At 36.9% G+C, this 18303-nt stretch overlaps 4 long non-coding RNA genes across 4 annotated transcripts; all 4 read right to left on the bottom strand.

Moving 5' to 3' along the window:
• Positions 1-315: 315 nt before the first annotated feature.
• On the bottom strand, positions 316-1513 carry LOC141485003 (uncharacterized). The gene is made up of 2 exons (XR_012466942.1): positions 1328-1513; positions 316-1249 (listed from the first exon to the last, which is right to left on the bottom strand). It is a non-coding gene; the product is annotated as an uncharacterized lncRNA (long non-coding RNA).
• A 4820-nt stretch (positions 1514-6333) lies between these two features.
• LOC141485001 (uncharacterized) lies at positions 6334-6813 on the bottom strand. Its single transcript, XR_012466940.1, has 2 exons — positions 6662-6813; positions 6334-6584 (listed from the first exon to the last, which is right to left on the bottom strand). It is a non-coding gene; the product is annotated as an uncharacterized lncRNA (long non-coding RNA).
• Positions 6814-9002: 2189 nt separating this feature from the next.
• On the bottom strand, positions 9003-9491 carry LOC141485000 (uncharacterized). The gene is made up of 2 exons (XR_012466939.1): positions 9332-9491; positions 9003-9253 (listed from the first exon to the last, which is right to left on the bottom strand). It is a non-coding gene; the product is annotated as an uncharacterized lncRNA (long non-coding RNA).
• Positions 9492-14330: 4839 nt separating this feature from the next.
• Positions 14331-14845, bottom strand: LOC141485002 (uncharacterized). The gene is made up of 2 exons (XR_012466941.1): positions 14660-14845; positions 14331-14581 (listed from the first exon to the last, which is right to left on the bottom strand). It is a non-coding gene; the product is annotated as an uncharacterized lncRNA (long non-coding RNA).
• Positions 14846-18303: the final 3458 nt, after the last annotated feature.

Raw genomic sequence — 18303 nt, 5'->3', positions numbered from 1 at the left:
ATGTAGATGAATTCATTCTCTCGACCTACTGTAAGCTGGCGATATAGCTATAAAGGGGTGTTGGTGAGGAAACTTTTTTGCAGTTTGAGTCGAACTGCAGTTCATCGAGCAATACATGAAGTATCAATTCGAATAGTTGAAGTGATGGGTGCAGAATGTATAGTATTCCCTCAGAATATTCGGGAAAGGAATGTATTGAAAATGGCTTTCATGGAGAAATGGAGAGGACAATTTGCTGTAGAAGGAATGAGGGTTAGAGATAGAATTGTCTAGCAGTATTACCTGTTGTAATTTGTAGGAAATCGAACTGTAAACTCTACTGAACCAGGTTTTAATCATGAATATACAAACGATACATTTTATATGTATTAACAATGACATTAAAACTCATTCAATCAACAACGATTTCCAAGGAATCATAAAAACAAGATCAATCGAAATGAAGTGAACATGGATTACTTCAACACTCCCACTCTTTGTTCACTTCGAAGACGTTACCCACAGACCTTGTCGATTTGTTGAAAATTTTTCTCGTGGTAAGGGTTTGGTTAAAATATCTGCCAACTGGTTTTCTGATTGGGTGTAAACAACAGTGATATTTTTTTCGTTTGTGATGATCATTATAGCTCATCAAGTTTATAGCACTTCTATTATCAACAAAAAGTTCCGTTGGATTTGAAACGTCAACATCAATTTCTTTAAGCAACCTTCTCAACCATATTATTTCTCGTGCGGCATCCCAAGCTGCAATATATTCAGATTCTGTCGTGGATGTTGCAACACTTTTGTCGTTGAGATGTCCATGTAACTGGACAACCTGATAATAAAGTAACATAGCCAGTTGTTGAATATCTAGTATCAATGTCTCCTGCAAAATCTGCATCTGAATACGCTTTTAAATATTCGTTGCTCCCACCATTGTATAGAATTCCATAACTTTTAGTACCCTTTAGGTATCTGAAAATACGTTTGACTGCTTTCCAGTGCTGCTTTCCTGGATTTTCCAAATATCTGCTAACTCTGCTCACTGAGAATGATATATCTGGACGAGTGACAACCGCTAAAAACATGCTTCTCTGTACGGAATATTTTTCATATATTATTTTTCTTCCTCGTTTTGGGGGCTTTGAGCTGCATTCAGAATAACATTCATTGTGGAAGTCCATTTTGTGTCTCTTATGTGGTGGTTCCACATCATCTCTCTGGGGCATAGTCTTTGATGTTGACGGTTGGTTTATGTTCTTCAAACCTGCCCAAAAGGGGAAGAATATTAGTGTAGGATATATGCTTTTATGCCTATGTAGATGAATTCATTCTCTCAACCTACTGTAAGCTGGCGATATAGCTATATCAAAGGTAAAGTATAACTTCAAAACAGCGACGTCTCAAGTATCGAAGAGACATCCTCCTTTTTTCCTTGGGGAGCCTGGGTTCATTAAAGTCCCCTTAGAATTGAAACATTTGTGCTATAGGTGTAATATAATTTATATCTTATGAACATTTTGGTATTGTTTACAATTAGAAAAGTGAAATCTTCTCACATTTGAAACTTTGTGGCCTCAGGAGCTCAAGGCTCCCTGCCCTGCCAGTATTATAGGGGGAGTCCTATAATAACGGTTTAATAAAATTTATAAACTGACAGATAAATCAAGGGATTTGTTAACAAATTTGGAATCAACTGAGAAAGGTGTAGATGTTAGGGAAAGGAATTATGAATATTTTAACTGGATTCGAGTTTGATTCGATCGGTTACCGTTTACAGTTAATTTCCCGTTTTTGCAAACAACTATACAAGGATATATTCGAACGCATTAATTATATTCGAACACATATTCGAATCCCTTAAGGATTCCGTGCTCCGACGGAACACGGAACGGTGAATTGACGACTTTGGTTCCGTGAATGTCTTGCCGCCGAAATTCAAAATTTGTTGTGATACTTTTGGTAGCCATTTGCTAATTTTCGAGTTTATGTCTAAACTTCTCGATTTTTCGGATTAATCAAGTATTATCATCTTTTATAAGAATAGGAAATTTTTATTCTTGGCATTTGGATGCTGGTAAAACATTCAACTCACTTGTTGGATTCAATTGCTTATGGAGAACAGAATCTTACTGATTTGAATTTTGGCTTCGGACAAAAGTAAACCTATAGGCCACACGACACTACAGGCGAGTTGATATTTATCAACGAGACAACTCATATATTCAGAGAATGAGCTTGATCATTCTGTCCAGACTCCAGACGTATCGTCCCGGACATCACTTCCAGTGAACCGTTTCCATCTAATATGAATTGTTTCATTTTAGGCTTTCTTTCATCTGAATACCGCTTCCTCGTGTTAGTATTGCTATAAGACTAGACATCCTTGCATGAATGCCTAATACAGTAGTAGCAGTAGTTAGTAGTTAACCGCTGTTGTACCGATCACAATTGTTGTACGGACAGAGCACTGCAGACCTAAGTTTGTAACTCTAAAACCATTCTTGTTCTGCAAGCCACCTTGAGGGAGACACACACATATAAGCTTAGTTATTAAGATAGGGACAAATAACTATCAGAGACTAGATTTTTGATGCTTGATCTATTATCTCAACAAAGATTTATGTTCTTCAAACCTGCCCAAAAGGGGAAGAATATTAGTGTAGGATATATGCTTTTATGCCTATGTAGATGAATTCATTCTCTCGACCTACTGTAAGCTGGCGATATAGCTATAAAGGGGTGTTGGTGAGGAAACTTTTTTGCAGTTTGAGTCGAACTGCAGTTCATCGAGCAATACATGAAGTATCAATTCGAATAGTTGAAGTGATGGGTGCAGAATGTATAGTATTCCTCAGAATATTCGGGAAAGGAATGTATTGAAAATGGCTTTCATGGAGAAATGGAGAGGACAATTTGCTGTAGAAGGAATGAGGGTTAGAGATAGAATTGTCTAGCAGTATTACCTGTTGTAATTTGTAGGAAATCGAACTGTAAACTCTACTGAACCAGGTTTTAATCATGAATATACAAACGATACATTTTATATGTATTAACAATGACATTAAAACTCATTCAATCAACAACGATTTCCAAGGAATCATAAAAACAAGATCAATCGAAATGAAGTGAACATGGATTACTTCAACACTCCCACTCTTTGTTCACTTCGAAGACGTTACCCACAGACCTTGTCGATTTGTTGAAAATTTTTCTCGTGTAAGGGTTGGGTTAAAATATCTGCCAACTGGTTTTCTGATTGGGTGTAAACAACAGTGATATTTTTTTCGTTTGTGATGATCATATAGCTCATCAAGTTTATAGCACTTCTATTATCAACAAAAAGTTCCGTTGGATTTGAAACGTCAACATCAATTTCTTTAAGCAACCTTCTCAACCATATTATTTCTCGTGCGGCATCCCAAGCTGCAATATATTCAGATTCTGTCGTGGATGTTGCAACACTTTTGTCGTTGAGATGTCCATGTAACTGGACAACCTGATAATAAAGTAACATAGCCAGTTGTTGAATATCTAGTATCAATGTCTCCTGCAAAATCTGCATCTGAATACGCTTTTAAATATTCGTTGCTCCCACCATTGTATAGAATTCCATAACTTTTAGTACCCTTTAGGTATCTGAAAATACGTTTGACTGCTTTCCAGTGCTGCTTTCCTGGATTTTCCAAATATCTGCTAACTCTGCTCACTGAGAATGATATATCTGGACGAGTGACAACCGCTAAAAACATGCTTCTCTGTACGGAATATTTTTCATATATTATTTTTCTTCCTCGTTTTGGGGGCTTTGAGCTGCATTCAGAATAACATTCATTGTGGAAGTCCATTTTGTGTTCTTATGTGGTGGTTCCACATCATCTCTCTGGGGCATAGTCTTTGATGTTGACGGTTGGTTTATGTTCTTCAAACCTGCCCAAAAGGGGAAGAATATTAGTGTAGGATATATGCTTTTATGCCTATGTAGATGAATTCATTCTCTCAACCTACTGTAAGCTGGCGATATAGCTATATCAAAGGTAAAGTATAACTTCAAAACAGCGACGTCTCAAGTATCGAAGAGACATCCTCCTTTTTTCCTTGGGGAGCCTGGGTTCATTAAAGTCCCCTTAGAATTGAAACATTTGTGCTATAGGTGTAAATTTATATCTTATGAACATTTTGGTATTGTTTACAATTAGAAAAGTGAAATCTTCTCACATTTGAAACTTTGTGGCCTCAGGAGCTCAAGGCTCCTTGCCCTGCCAGTATTATAGGGGGAGTCCTATAATAACGGTTGAATAAAATTTATAAACTGACAGATAAATCAAGGGATTTGTTAACAAATTTGGAATCAACTGAGAAAGGTGTAGATGTTAGGGAAAGGAATTATGAATATTTTAACTGGATTCGAGTTTGATTCGATCGGTTACCGTTTACAGTTAATTTCCCGTTTTTGTTTCGTACAACTATACAAGGATATATTCGAACGCATTAATTATATTCGAACACATATTCGAATCCCTTTAAGGATTCCGTGCTCCGACGGAACACGGAACGGTGAATTGACGACTTTGGTTCCGTGAATGTCTTGCCGCCGAAATTCAAAATTTGTTGTGATACTTTTGGTAGCCATTTGCTAATTTTCGAGTTTATGTCTAAACTTCTCGATTTTTCGGATTAATCAAGTATGATCATCTTTTATAAGAATAGGAAATTTTTATTCTTGGCATTTGGATGCTGGTAAAACATTCAACTCACTTGTTGGATTCAATTGCTTATGGAGAACAGAATCTTACTGATTTGAATTTTGGCTTCTTGGGACAAAAGTAAACCTATAGGCCACACGACACTACAGGCGAGTTGATATTTATCAACGAGACAACTCATATATTCAGAGAATGAGCTTGATCATTCTGTCCAGACTCCAGACGTATCGTCCCGGACATCACTTCCAGTGAACCGTTTCCATCTAATATGAATTGTTTCATTTTAGGCTTTCTTTCATCTGAATACCGCTTCCTCGTGTTAGTATTGCTATAAGACTAGACATCCTTGCATGAATGCCTAATACAGTAGTAGCAGTAGTTAGTAGTTAACCGCTGTTGTACCGATCACAATTGTTGTACGGACAGAGCACTGCAGACCTAAGTTTGTAACTCTAAAACCATTCTTGTTCTGCAAGCCACCTTGAGGGAGACACACACATATAAGCTTAGTTATTAAGATAGGGACAAATAACTTATCAGAGACTAGATTTTTGATGCTTGATCTATTATCTCAACAAAGATTTATGTTCTTCAAACCTGCCCAAAAGGGGAAGAATATTAGTGTAGGATATATGCTTTTATGCCTATGTAGATGAATTCATTCTCTCGACCTACTGTAAGCTGGCGATATAGCTATAAAGGGGTGTTGGTGAGGAAACTTTTTTGCAGTTTGAGTCGAACTGCAGTTCATCGAGCAATACATGAAGTATCAATTCGAATAGTTGAAGTGATGGGTGCAGAAGAATGTATAGTATTCCCTCAGAATATTCGGGAAAGGAATGTATTGAAAATGGCTTTCATGGAGAAATGGAGAGGACAATTTGCTGTAGAAGGAATGAGGGTTAGAGATAGAATTGTCTAGCAGTATTACCTGTTGTAATTTGTAGGAAATCGAACTGTAAACTCTACTGAACCAGGTTTTAATCATGAATATACAAACGATACATTTTATATGTATTAACAATGACATTAAAACTCATTCAATCAACAACGATTTCCAAGGAATCATAAAAACAAGATCAATCGAAATGAAGTGAACATGGATTACTTCAACACTCCCACTCTTTGTTCACTTCGAAGACGTTACCCACAGACCTTGTCGATTTGTTGAAAATTTTTCTCGTGGTAAGGGTTTGGTTAAAATATCTGCCAACTGGTTTTCTGATTGGGTGTAAACAACAGTGATATTTTTTTCGTTTGTGATGATCATTATAGCTCATCAAGTTTATAGCACTTCTATTATCAACAAAAAGTTCCGTTGGATTTGAAACGTCAACATCAATTTCTTTAAGCAACCTTCTCAACCATATTATTTCTCGTGCGGCATCCCAAGCTGCAATATATTCAGATTCTCGTGGATGTTGCAACACTTTTGTCGTTGAGATGTCCATGTAACTGGACAACCTGATAATAAAGTAACATAGCCAGTTGTTGAATATCTAGTATCAATGTCTCCTGCAAAATCTGCATCTGAATACGCTTTTAAATATTCGTTGCTCCCACCATTGTATAGAATTCCATAACTTTTAGTACCCTTTAGGTATCTGAAAATACGTTTGACTGCTTTCCAGTGCTGCTTTCCTGGATTTTCCAAATATCTGCTAACTCTGCTCACTGAGAATGATATATCTGGACGAGTGACAACCGCTAAAAACATGCTTCTCTGTACGGAATATTTTTCATATATTATTTTTCTTCCTCGTTTTGGGGGCTTTGAGCTGCATTCAGAATAACATTCATTGTGGAAGTCCATTTTGTGTCTCTTATGTGGTGGTTCCACATCATCTCTCTGGGGCATAGTCTTTGATGTTGACGGTTGGTTTATGTTCTTCAAACCTGCCAAAAGGGGAAGAATATTAGTGTAGGATATATGCTTTTATGCCTATGTAGATGAATTCATTCTCTCAACCTACTGTAAGCTGGCGATATAGCTATATCAAAGGTAAAGTATAACTTCAAAACAGCGACGTCTCAAGTATCGAAGAGACATCCTCCTTTTTTCCTTGGGAGCCTGGGTTCATTAAAGTCCCCTTAGAATTGAAACATTTGTGCTATAGGTGTAATATAATTTATATCTTATGAACATTTTGGTATTGTTTACAATTAGAAAAGTGAAATCTTCTCACATTTGAAACTTTGTGGCCTCAGGAGCTCAAGGCTCCTTGCCCTGCCAGTATTATAGGGGGAGTCCTATAATAACGGTTGAATAAAATTTATAAACTGACAGATAAATCAAGGGATTTGTTAACAAATTTGGAATCAACTGAGAAAGGTGTAGATGTTAGGGAAAGGAATTATGAATATTTTAACTGGATTCGAGTTTGATTCGATCGGTTACCGTTTACAGTTAATTCCCGTTTTTGCAAACAACTATACAAGGATATATTCGAACGCATTAATTATATTCGAACACATATTCGAATCCCTTTAAGGATTCCGTGCTCCGACGGAACACGGAACGGTGAATTGACGACTTTGGTTCCGTGAATGTCTTGCCGCCGAAATTCAAAATTTGTTGTGATACTTTTGGTAGCCATTTGCTAATTTTCGAGTTTATGTCTAAACTTCTCGATTTTTCGGATTAATCAAGTATGATCATCTTTTATAAGAATAGGAAATTTTTATTCTTGGCATTTGGATGCTGGTAAAACATTCAACTCACTTGTTGGATTCAATTGCTTATGGAGAACAGAATCTTACTGATTTGAATTTTGGCTTCTTGGGACAAAAGTAAACCTATAGGCCACACGACACTACAGGCGAGTTGATATTTATCAACGAGACAACTCATATATTCAGAGAATGAGCTTGATCATTCTGTCCAGACTCCAGACGTATCGTCCCGGACATCACTTCCAGTGAACCGTTTCCATCTAATATGAATTGTTTCATTTTAGGCTTTCTTTCATCTGAATACCGCTTCCTCGTGTTAGTATTGCTATAAGACTAGACATCCTTGCATGAATGCCTAATACAGTAGTAGCAGTAGTTAGTAGTTAACCGCTGTTGTACCGATCACAATTGTTGTACGGACAGAGCACTGCAGACCTAAGTTTGTAACTCTAAAACCATTCTTGTTCTGCAAGCCACCTTGAGGGAGACACACACACACACATATAAGCTTATTAAGATAGGGACAAATAACTTATCAGAGACTAGATTTTTGATGCTTGATCTATTATCTCAACAAAGATTTATGTTCTTCAAACCTGCCCAAAAGGGGAAGAATATTAGTGTAGGATATATGCTTTTATGCCTATGTAGATGAATTCATTCTCTCGACCTACTGTAAGCTGGCGATATAGCTATAAAGGGGTGTTGGTGAGGAAACTTTTTTGCAGTTTGAGTCGAACTGCAGTTCATCGAGCAATACATGAAGTATCAATTCGAATAGTTGAAGTGATGGGTGCAGAATGTATAGTATTCCCTCAGAATATTCGGGAAAGGAATGTATTGAAAATGGCTTTCATGGAGAAATGGAGAGGACAATTTGCTGTAGAAGGAATGAGGGTTAGAGATAGAATTGTCTAGCAGTATTACCTGTTGTAATTTGTAGGAAATCGAACTGTAAACTCTACTGAACCAGGTTTTAATCATGAATATACAAACGATACATTTTATATGTATTAACAATGACATTAAAACTCATTCAATCAACAACGATTTCCAAGGAATCATAAAAACAAGATCAATCGAAATGAAGTGAACATGGATTACTTCAACACTCCCACTCTTTGTTCACTTCGAAGACGTTACCCCACAGACCTTGTCGATTTGTTGAAAATTTTCTCGTGGTAAGGGTTTGGTTAAAATATCTGCCAACTGGTTTTCTGATTGGGTGTAAACAACAGTGATATTTTTTTCGTTTGTGATGATCATTATAGCTCATCAAGTTTATAGCACTTCTATTATCAACAAAAAGTTCCGTTGGATTTGAAACGTCAACATCAATTTCTTTAAGCAACCTTCTCAACCATATTATTTCTCGTGCGGCATCCCAAGCTGCAATATATTCAGATTCTGTCGTGGATGTTGCAACACTTTTGTCGTTGAGATGTCCATGTAACTGGACAACCTGATAATAAAGTAACATAGCCAGTTGTTGAATATCTAGTATCAATGTCTCCTGCAAAATCTGCATCTGAATACGCTTTTAAATATTCGTTGCCCACCATTGTATAGAATTCCATAACTTTTAGTACCCTTTAGGTATCTGAAAATACGTTTGACTGCTTTCCAGTGCTGCTTTCCTGGATTTTCCAAATATCTGCTAACTCTGCTCACTGAGAATGATATATCTGGACGAGTGACAACCGCTAAAAACATGCTTCTCTGTACGGAATATTTTTCATATATTATTTTTCTTCCTCGTTTTGGGGGCTTTGAGCTGCATTCAGAATAACATTCATTGTGGAAGTCCATTTTGTGTCTCTTATGTGGTGGTTCCACATCATCTCTCTGGGGCATAGTCTTTGATGTTGACGGTTGGTTTATGTTCTTCAAACCTGCCCAAAAGGGGAAGAATATTAGTGTAGGATATATGCTTTTATGCCTATGTAGATGAATTCATTCTCTCAACCTACTGTAAGCTGGCGATATAGCTATATCAAAGGTAAAGTATAACTTCAAAACAGCGACGTCTCAAGTATCGAAGAGACATCCTCCTTTTTTCCTTGGGGAGCCTGGGTTCATTAAAGTCCCCTTAGAATTGAAACATTTGTGCTATAGGTGTAATATAATTTATATCTTATGAAATTTTGGTATTGTTTACAATTAGAAAAGTGAAATCTTCTCACATTTGAAACTTTGTGGCCTCAGGAGCTCAAGGCTCCTTGCCCTGCCAGTATTATAGGGGGAGTCCTATAATAACGGTTGAATAAAATTTATAAACTGACAGATAAATCAAGGGATTTGTTAACAAATTTGGAATCAACTGAGAAAGGTGTAGATGTTAGGGAAAGGAATTATGAATATTTTAACTGGATTCGAGTTTGATTCGATCGGTTACCGTTTACAGTTAATTTCCCGTTTTTGCAAACAACTATACAAGGATATATTCGAACGCATTAATTATATTCGAACACATATTCGAATCCCTTTAAGGATCCGTGCTCCGACGGAACACGGAACGGTGAATTGACGACTTTGGTTCCGTGAATGTCTTGCCGCCGAAATTCAAAATTTGTTGTGATACTTTTGGTAGCCATTTGCTAATTTTCGAGTTTATGTCTAAACTTCTCGATTTTTCGGATTAATCAAGTATGATCATCTTTTATAAGAATAGGAAATTTTTATTCTTGGCATTTGGATGCTGGTAAAACATTCAACTCACTTGTTGGATTCAATTGCTTATGGAGAACAGAATCTTACTGATTTGAATTTTGGCTTCTTGGGACAAAAGTAAACCTATAGGCCACACGACACTACAGGCGAGTTGATATTTATCAACGAGACAACTCATATATTCAGAGAATGAGCTTGATCATTCTGTCCAGACTCCAGACGTATCGTCCCGGACATCACTTCCAGTGAACCGTTTCCATCTAATATGAATTGTTTCATTTTAGGCTTTCTTTCATCTGAATACCGCTTCCTCGTGTTAGTATTGCTATAAGACTAGACATCCTTGCATGAATGCCTAATACAGTAGTAGCAGTAGTTAGTAGTTAACCGCTGTTGTACCGATCACAATTGTTGTACGGACAGAGCACTGCAGACCTAAGTTTGTAACTCTAAAACCATTCTTGTTCTGCAAGCCACCTTGAGAGGGAGACACACACATATAAGCTTAGTTATTAAGATAGGGACAAATAACTTATCAGAGACTAGATTTTTGATGCTTGATCTATTATCTCAACAAAGATTTATGTTCTTCAAACCTGCCCAAAAGGGGAAGAATATTAGTGTAGGATATATGCTTTTATGCCTATGTAGATGAATTCATTCTCTCGACCTACTGTAAGCTGGCGATATAGCTATAAAGGGGTGTTGGTGAGGAAACTTTTTTGCAGTTTGAGTCGAACTGCAGTTCATCGAGCAATACATGAAGTATCAATTCGAATAGTTGAAGTGATGGGTGCAGAATGTATAGTATTCCCTCAGAATATTCGGGAAAGGAATGTATTGAAAATGGCTTTCATGGAGAAATGGAGAGGACAATTTGCTGTAGAAGGAATGAGGGTTAGAGATAGAATTGTCTAGCAGTATTACCTGTTGTAATTTGTAGGAAATCGAACTGTAAACTCTACTGAACCAGGTTTTAATCATGAATATACAAACGATACATTTTATATGTATTAACAATGACATTAAAACTCATTCAATCAACAACGATTTCCAAGGAATCATAAAAACAAGATCAATCGAAATGAAGTGAACATGGATTACTTCAACACTCCCACTCTTTGTTCACTTCGAAGACGTTACCCACAGACCTTGTCGATTTGTTGAAAATTTTTCTCGTGGTAAGGGTTTGGTTAAAATATCTGCCAACTGGTTTTCTGATTGGGTGTAAACAACAGTGATATTTTTTCGTTTGTGATGATCATTATAGCTCATCAAGTTTATAGCACTTCTATTATCAACAAAAAGTTCCGTTGGATTTGAAACGTCAACATCAATTTCTTTAAGCAACCTTCTCAACCATATTATTTCTCGTGCGGCATCCCAAGCTGCAATATATTCAGATTCTGTCGTGGATGTTGCAACACTTTTGTCGTTGAGATGTCCATGTAACTGGACAACCTGATAATAAAGTAACATAGCCAGTTGTTGAATATCTAGTATCAATGTCTCCTGCAAAATCTGCATCTGAATACGCTTTTAAATATTCGTTGCTCCCACCATTGTATAGAATTCCATAACTTTTAGTACCCTTTAGGTATCTGAAAATACGTTTGACTGCTTTCCAGTGCTGCTTTCCTGGATTTTCCAAATATCTGCTAACTCTGCTCACTGAGAATGATATATCTGGACGAGTGACAACCGCTAAAAAACATGCTTCTCTGTACGGAATATTTTTCATATATTATTTTTCTTCCTCGTTTTGGGGGCTTTGAGCTGCATTCAGAATAACATTCATTGTGGAAGTCCATTTTGTGTCTCTTATGTGGTGGTTCCACATCATCTCTCTGGGGCATAGTCTTTGATGTTGACGGTTGGTTTATGTTCTTCAAACTGCCCAAAAGGGGAAGAATATTAGTGTAGGATATATGCTTTTATGCCTATGTAGATGAATTCATTCTCTCAACCTACTGTAAGCTGGCGATATAGCTATATCAAAGGTAAAGTATAACTTCAAAACAGCGACGTCTCAAGTATCGAAGAGACATCCTCCTTTTTTCCTTGGGGAGCCTGGGTTCATTAAAGTCCCTTAGAATTGAAACATTTGTGCTATAGGTGTAATATAATTTATATCTTATGAACATTTTGGTATTGTTTACAATTAGAAAAGTGAAATCTTCTCACATTTGAAACTTTGTGGCCTCAGGAGCTCAAGGCTCCTTGCCCTGCAGTATTATAGGGGGAGTCCTATAATAACGGTTGAATAAAATTATAAACTGACAGATAAATCAAGGGATTTGTTAACAAATTTGGAATCAACTGAGAAAGGTGTAGATGTTAGGGAAAGGAATTATGAATATTAACTGGATTCGAGTTTGATTCGATCGGTTACCGTTTACAGTTAATTTCCCGTTTTTGCAAACAACTATACAAGGATATATTCGAACGCATTAATTATATTCGAACACATATTCGAATCCCTTTAAGGATTCCGTGCTCCGACGGAACACGGAACGGTGAATTGACGACTTTGGTTCCGTGAATGTCTTGCCGCCGAAATTCAAAATTGTTGTGATACTTTTGGTAGCCATTTGCTAATTTTCGAGTTTATGTCTAAACTTCTCGATTTTTCGGATTAATCAAGTATGATCATCTTTTATAAGAATAGGAAATTTTATTCTTGGCATTTGGATGCTGGTTAAACATTCAACTCACTTGTTGGATTCAATTGCTTATGGAGAACAGAATCTTACTGATTTGAATTTGGCTTCTTGGGACAAAAGTAAACCTATAGGCACACGACACTACAGGCGAGTTGATATTTATCAACGAGACAACTCATATATTCAGAGAATGAGCTTGATCATTCTGTCCAGACTCCAGACGTATCGTCCCGGACATCACTTCCAGTGAACCGTTTCCATCTAATATGAATTGTTTCATTTTAGGCTTTCTTTCATCTGAATACCGCTTCCTCGTGTTAGTATTGCTATAAGACTAGACATCCTTGCATGAATGCCTAATACAGTAGTAGCAGTAGTTAGTAGTTAACGCTGTGTACCGATCACAATTGTTGTACGGACAGAGCACTGCAGACCTAAGTTTGTAACTCTAAAACCATTCTTGTTCTGCAAGCCACCTTGAGGGAGACACACACATATAAGCTTAGTTATTAAGATAGGGACAAATAACTTATCAGAGACTAGATTTTTGATGCTTGATCTATTATCTCAACAAAGATTTATGTTCTTCAAACCTGCCCAAAAGGGGAAGAATATTAGTGTAGGATATATGCTTTTATGCCTATGTAGATGAATTCATTCTCTCGACCTACTGTAAGCTGGCGATATAGCTATAAAGGGTGTGGTGGGAGGAAACTTTTTTGCAGTTTGAGTCGAACTGCAGTTCATCGAGCAATACATGAAGTATCAATTCGAATAGTTGAAGTGATGGGTGCAGAATGTATAGTATTCCCTCAGAATATTCGGGAAAGGAATGTATTGAAAATGGCTTTCATGGAGAAATGGAGAGGACAATTTGCTGTAGAAGGAATGAGGGTTAGAGATAGAATTGTCTAGCAGTATTACCTGTTGTAATTTGTAGGAAATCGAACTGTAAACTCTACTGAACCAGGTTTTAATCATGAATATACAAACGATACATTTTATATGTATTAACAATGACATTAAAACTCATTCAATCAACAACGATTTCCAAGGAATCATAAAACAAGATCAATCGAAATGAAGTGAACATGGATTACTTCAACACTCCCACTCTTTGTTCACTTCGAAGACGTTACCCACAGACCTTGTCGATTTGTTGAAAATTTTTCTCGTGGTAAGGGTTTGGTTAAAATATCTGCCAACTGGTTTCTGATTGGGTGTAAACAACAGTGATATTTTTTTCGTTTTGATGATCATTATAGCTCATCAAGTTTATAGCACTTCTATTATCAACAAAAAGTTCCGTTGGATTTGAAACGTCAACATCAATTTCTTTAAGCAACCTTCTCAACCATATTATTTCTCGTGCGGCATCCCAAGCTGCAATATATTCAGATTCTGTCGTGGATGTTGCAACACTTTTGTCGTTGAGATGTCCATGTAACTGGACAACCTGATAATAAAGTAACATAGCCAGTTGTTGAATATCTAGTATCAATGTCTCCTGCAAAATCTGCATCTGAATACGCTTTTAAATATTCGTTGCTCCCACCATTGTATAGAATTCCATAACTTTTAGTACCTTTAGGTATCTGAAAATACGTTTGACTGCTTTCCAGTGCTGCTTTCCTGGATTTTCCAAATATCTGCTAACTCTGCTCACTGAGAATGATATATCTGGACGAGTGACAACCGCTAAAAACATGCTTCTCTGTACGGAATATTTTTCATATATTATTTTTCTTCCTCGTTTTGGGGGCTTTGAGCTGCATTCAGAATAACATTCATTGTGGAAGTCCATTTTGTGTCTCTTATGTGGTGGTTCCACATCATCTCTCTGGGGCATAGTCTTTGATGTTGACGGTTGGTTTATGTTCTTCAAACCTGCCCAAAAGGGGAAGAATATTAGTGTAGGATATATGCTTTTATGCCTATGTAGATGAATTCATTCTCTCAACCTACTGTAAGCTGGCGATATAGCTATATCAAAGGTAAAGTATAACTTCAAAACAGCGACGTCTCAAGTATCGAAGAGACATCCTCCTTTTTTCCTTGGGGAGCCTGGGTTCATTAAAGTCCCCTTAGAATTGAAACATTTGTGCTATAGGTGTAATATAATTTATATCTTATGAACATTTTGGTATTGTTTACAATTAGAAAAGTGAAATCTTCTCACATTTGAAACTTTGTGGCTCAGGAGCTCAAGGCTCCTTGCCTGCCTGCCAGTATTATAGGGGGAGTCCTATAATAACGGTTGAAATAATAATTTATAAACTGACAGATAAATCAAGGGATTTGTTAACAAATTTGGAATCAACTGAGAAAGGTGTAGATGTTAGGGAAAGGAATTATGAATATTTTAACTGGATTCGAGTTTGATTCGATCGGTTACCGTTTACAGTTAATTTCCCGTTTTTGCAAACAACTATACAAGGATATATTCGAACGCATTAATTATATTCGAACAAATTCGAATCCCTTAAGGATTCCGTGCTCCGACGGAACACGGAACGGTGAATTGACGACTTTGGTTCCGTGAATGTCTTGCCGCCGAAATTCAAAATTTGTTGTGATACTTTTGGTAGCCATTTGCTAATTTTCGAGTTTATGTCTAAACTTCTCGATTTTTCGGATTAATCAAGTATGATCATCTTTTATAAGAATAGGAAATTTTTATTCTTGGCATTTGGATGCTGGTTAAAACATTCAACTCACTTGTTGGATTCAATTGCTTATGGAGAACAGAATCTTACTGATTTGAATTTTGGCTTCTTGGGACAAAAGTAAACCTATAGGCCACACGACACTACAGGCGAGTTGATATTTATCAACGAGACAACTCATATATTCAGAGAATGAGCTTGATCATTCTGTCCAGACTCCAGACGTATCGTCCCGGACATCACTTCCAGTGAACCGTTTCCATCTAATATGAATTGTTTCATTTTAGGCTTTCTTTCATCTGAATACCGCTTCCTCGTGTTAGTATTGCTATAAGACTAGACATCCTTGCATGAATGCCTAATACAGTAGTAGCAGTAGTTAGTAGTTAACCGCTGTTGTACCGATCACAATTGTTGTACGGACAGAGCACTGCAGACCTAAGTTTGTAACTCTAAAACCATTCTTGTTCTGCAAGCCACCTTGAGGGAGACACACACATATAAGCTTAGTTATTAAGATAGGGACAAATAACTTATCAGAGACTAGATTTTTGATGCTTGATCTATTATCTCAACAAAGATTTATGTTCTTCAAACCTGCCCAAAAGGGGAAGAATATTAGTGTAGGATATATGCTTTTATGCCTATGTAGATGAATTCATTCTCTCGACCTACTGTAAGCTGGCGATATAGCTATAAAGGGGTGTTGGTGAGGAAACTTTTTTGCAGTTTGAGTCGAACTGCAGTTCATCGAGCAATACATGAAGTATCAATTCGAATAGTTGAAGTGATGGGTGCAGAATGTATAGTATTCCCTCAGAATATTCGGGAAAGGAATGTATTGAAAATGGCTTTCATGGAGAAATGGAGAGGACAATTTGCTGTAGAAGGAATGAGGGTTAGAGATAGAATTGTCTAGCAGTATTACCTGTTGTAATTTGTAGGAAATCGAACTGTAAACTCTACTGAACAGGTTTTAATCATGAATATACAAACGATACATTTTATATGTATTAACAATGACATTAAAACTCATTCAATCAACAACGATTTCCAAGGAATCATAAAAAACAAGATCAATCGAAATGAAGTGAACATGGATTACTTCAACACTCCCACTCTTTGTTCACTTCGAAGACGTTACCCACAGACCTTGTCGATTTGTTGAAAATTTTTCTCGTGGTAAGGGTTTGGTTAAAATATCTGCCAACTGGTTTTCTGATTGGGTGTTAAACAACACAGTGATATTTTTTTCGTTTGTGATGATCATTATAGCTCATCAAGTTTATAGCACTTCTATTATCAACAAAAAGTTCCGTTGGATTTGAAACGTCAACATCAATTTCTTTAAGCAACCTTCTCAACCATATTATTTCTCGTGCGGCATCCCAAGCTGCAATATATTCAGATTCTGTCGTGGATGTTGCAACACTTTTGTCGTTGAGATGTCCATGTAATGGACAACCTGATAATAAAGTAACATAGCCAGTTGTTGAATATCTAGTATCAATGTCCTGCAAAATCTGCATCTGAATACGCTTTTAAATATTCGTTGCTCCCACCATTGTATAGAATTCCATAACTTTTAGTACCCTTTAGGTATCTGAAAATACGTTTGACTGCTTTCAGTGCTGCTTTCCTGGATTTTCCAAATATCTGCTAACTCTGCTCACTGAGAATGATATATCTGGACGAGTGACAACCGCTAAAAACATGCTTCTCTGTACGGAATATTTTTATATATTATTTTTCTTCCTCGTTTTGGGGGCTTTGAGCTGCATTCAGAATAACATTCATTGTGGAAGTCCATTTTGTGTCTCTTATGTGGTGGTTCCACATCATCTCTCTGGGGCATAGTCTTTGATGTTGACGGTTGGTTTATGTTCTTCAAACCTGCCCAAAAGGGGAAGAATATTAGTGTAGGATATATGCTTTTATGCCTATGTAGATGAATTCATTCTCTCAACCTACTGTAAGCTGGCGATATAGCTATATCAAAGGTAAAGTATAACTTCAAAACAGCGACGTCTCAAGTATCGAAAGAGACATCCTCCTTTTTTCCTTGGGGAGCCTGGGTTCATTAAAGTCCCCTTAGAATTGAAACATTTGTGCTATAGGTGTAATATAATTTATATCTTATGAACATTTTGGTATTGTTTACAATTAGAAAAGTGAAATCTTCTCACATTTGAAACTTTGTGGCCTCAGGAGCTCAAGGCTCCTTGCCCTGCCAGTATTATAGGGGGAGTCCTATAATAACGGTTGAATAAAATTTATAAACTGACAGATAAATCAAGGGATTTGTTAACAAATTTGGAATCAACTGAGAAAGGTGTAGATGTTAGGGAAAGGAATTATGAATATTTTAACTGGATTCGAGTTTGATTCGATCGGTTACCGTTTAGAGTTAATTTCCCGTTTTGTTCGTATGCTTATAAGCTCCGGGTTGATCAAGGGGTGGCGCTCTACCCTCCATCTTATCCACGCCCTTCCTTCATCGTTAAACAGCTGGCGGCCTACCTGGGAGCTATGATCTCTCTCTATCTAGTCTAAATTTATTTTGAAAAGTGAAGTTCACGCGGCCGCCACCTAGTTTTCACTAGCTGAACTTATTGGAATACGGATCAATGAAATGTAGAAATTTTCTGCTATGGAATGTTCATTGTCGGGGTTAAATAGTTCGTACCCTCACAAACAGACGGCAAAAAAAGGTGCCAAATCAATTTTTTTTCTTCCGTGATTTCGTTTTTGGAAATTACATCCGATTTACATTACTCAAAAGCATTGGGTATCATTAGGATAACTATACTGTGACGCAAACTCCTCTCCTAACCCTGAATTTTTTTAGAAGAAGTAGTCATTGTAGAAACGATTGTATTCCTACGAGTATTCTAATTGGTTCGTTTACGAAATGATATGCTATTTAACGGCTTGTATTATCGT

This window comes from Leptinotarsa decemlineata, unplaced genomic scaffold (assembly GCF_025532065.1).
Source record: "Leptinotarsa decemlineata unplaced genomic scaffold, Ldec_3_MD MMD2_tig00026305, whole genome shotgun sequence".
NCBI classification, from domain to species: domain Eukaryota; kingdom Metazoa; phylum Arthropoda; class Insecta; order Coleoptera; family Chrysomelidae; genus Leptinotarsa; species Leptinotarsa decemlineata.
The sequence above is the reverse complement of the archived record's forward strand: the minus strand, read 5'-3'. Positions and strand labels throughout refer to the sequence as shown.